The sequence below is a fragment of the Culex quinquefasciatus genome, chromosome 2, assembly GCF_015732765.1.
Source record: "Culex quinquefasciatus strain JHB chromosome 2, VPISU_Cqui_1.0_pri_paternal, whole genome shotgun sequence".
In the NCBI taxonomy this organism is placed as follows: Eukaryota; Metazoa; Arthropoda; class Insecta; order Diptera; family Culicidae; genus Culex; species Culex quinquefasciatus.
The window spans coordinates 8,173,026-8,176,008 of record NC_051862.1 but is presented as its reverse complement, the minus strand read 5'-3'; positions in this window follow the sequence as shown (position 1 = coordinate 8,176,008).

The following is a 2,983-nucleotide window of genomic DNA, read 5'->3' as shown; positions in this document are numbered from 1 at the left end:
TAGTAAAACCTTTTAAACAAAAAAAAACTGAAGATGATGATTCCGGCAAGGCTTTGGTTTGGGGAGGGGGCTGGGATTCCACCTTGGAGCAAAAACAGCGCGAGGTTCCACTCCGAGATCAGATGAGATCGGCCAAATCGATGCGATTCACTTTTTAGAATAGCGGGTTTGGGCGAGGGAAAGAAGGAGGGGGATTGAGATTGAATCTTTGACGAATGAAAACAAAAAGATGAAGGGACGTTCATGAACTACATGTTTTTTTTATCAAATTAATTTGAAGTTAGTTTTTTTCTGTCATTCTCATTTACAAGCTATTTTTTAAGACCAACGATTAAATAGCTGGCTGAAATTTTTGACCAAAGGTAAGTTTTGTATAATTTGTTCGCCCTAACAAATCTTTATAACATTTTTATTTTCGCTTCGCTTGGAGACGGTGATTTTAGCGGACTGGATTTCGCCATGTATATTATATAAATGATGATTTTCCAGAGTAGTTTGGCTAGCAATTGATAATTGGGCTTTTGAAAGATGGGAAGTGTTAATGTTCCACTTTTTTAAGAGGGCAATGGATAATCTCCACGGTATCCCAAAATAAAATCTCCTGGAGTTGGATGAAGATGAAGACAGTGTAAGGTTAAGGATTAATGTTATTTTAAAAATTCACTTTCGTAATTCATGGTCATCCCCCAATCACCAAGAAAAGTGAAGCCCCAGCCTCTCAAAGACCCTCTCCAAACCAACGAAAAAGAATCGTTCTTCCCCTGATTGCAATTCACCTTACTCACCTTCCCAAATTGAGCGGAATTCTCTCCATTTGGCCTCGCTCGTCCCGAGAGTGGCCATCATCTTCTCGCCAGGGCCTCCATTCCTGGAAACTGCGTACTTTGGCAGCAACAAAAAAAAAGCTTTGACCTTCAAAAAGGCAACACTGCCCCATTCGATAAAGTGACGCAGCAGCAGCAGCCTCCCGAAAGCATCATCATTATCATCGTCTTACCGAATATTTATGACTATCATTTCGCGAGATCATTAAGATATTGTTTGAAATTGAAGGTGTTTTTGGGGAAGGGGATGGCAGCACTGCTTTCAAGAAGCTTTCCGTTAGAATTCTTTTCTTACATTTTGGTAGTGTTGCCAGTATTTGTGATAGGTTTATTTTGTAATTAAAACGATTATTAAAATTTCTAGTTTAGAAATGTTTCTTCAATTTTATTCAAATGAATTTTACTAAATTTGTCGAAATAACAAAATACACAACTAAGCATTACTTTACACCAAAAACACATGGCCTAATTCTACAAAAGAGAAAAAAAAACACTTTTGAGAAAAATACGATTTCTGCGTTCTGTCACCGCGCCTTTTGGGCAAAATTTTAAGGGAAGAGAATGTTGCAAAAGATGGTTTGTGGTTCTTCGAGCATCGTCATGTGTCCGGATGGTGATGCATACATAAATTAACGATAATGAACCTTAAATAGCACTTGGGACGGGGACTTTGCTGGGTCACACTTGTTTTTGCTTGGGTTTGCAGGGTGATGATGGTGGCATTTTTTCTGTTGCTTCTGGCAATGTTTGTTCATCCTTTTCTCGGGAAAGAAAATATGTCATTTAGAGATGGTGGCAAGTAGGGGAACTATACCCTTTCTCAGCCTATTTCTATTATCGGCCTATCAACACATTGATCATGAATTACAGCTTTCATAAAGTGTTTTCGACTGTTCCAAAGTTATAAATAGCTCAAATAAAAGTGAGCAAGCAACTCTCCATTGATGAAACATCTGAAAATGTTGATTTAATAGCGAAAAACGACAAAAGTGATGAGAATTGGTCGAACGGCTTAGAGTGATTAAAATGGGTATATTTCCCCTAGTTTGGAAAAATTGAACTTCCTCTCGCAACGGAATGTGGTTTAATGAATGAAAGGTTCAAACACATTTTGCAGAATTTGATGACAAAAATCCAAAATTAGACAGCAATCAGTTTTAAGTCGCCAACTTTAAAATATTGAATTCCCTAAAAGAACACCCAGTTAGCAAAATCTAAAAGTAGAAATATGTATCCTCCCTGCAAAGGCTTATGAATTGATCTCAGTTGAAAGGTTCTCAAATCTCTGAATTGGAAATGTAATATCCTGGAGCAGAACTGTTAAATTCTAATAAAAACACAATTGAATTGAATTGAAAATATTGAACTTTAAATCAGAATACAGCAAAAATATAAATAAAAAATTAAAAACACTACAGTGTTTGTAACTTTTAACTTTTTATTATTACAGTTTTTAAACAAATAAGACACTTTTAAGCACTTTTTTTTTAACATAATTAAAATATTTAATAAATATGTTATTTAAAATTTAGTTAAATTTTTTAACTGCTTATGCTTATTGCAAATGTGCAGAATGCGCTCATTTTTTCAACATGTATTTTTCAAGACGTTAATATTTGAAAAAAATATACAAAAATGATAGAAATTAATCTTAACATTTCCGTTTTTTAAACATTAAGTAAAAAAACTAACTTAATCCACCTATGTGGTTGGTGCCTTCCTCACTCTTTTCCAACAATGGGTGATATGTTGGGTTTGGACACAATTTTCGTCTGATTTCGTTAAGTTCCGGAACACAAAAAACACACATATCACTCAAGGGCTCATAAGTCGCATCTTAAGTGGTCATAGCTTGAGACAGGGTTGCTGGATCTTCAATGTTTTAGACACGTTGGAAAGGTCTTTCGATTACCTTACCAACGATGGGTCGGATGATGGATCCGGACGTTGTTTACATACATTTAAGTGAGATCCGGCTACGAAAAAGTACATTAATATCACTTAAGTGGTCAGAACTCGAGACAGGGTTGCCAGATATTCAATGTTTTAGACTCATTGGAAAGGTATTTCGATTACCTTACCAACGATGGGTCGGATGATGGATCCGGACGTTGTTTACATACATTTAAGTGAGATCCGGCTACGAAAAAGTACATTAA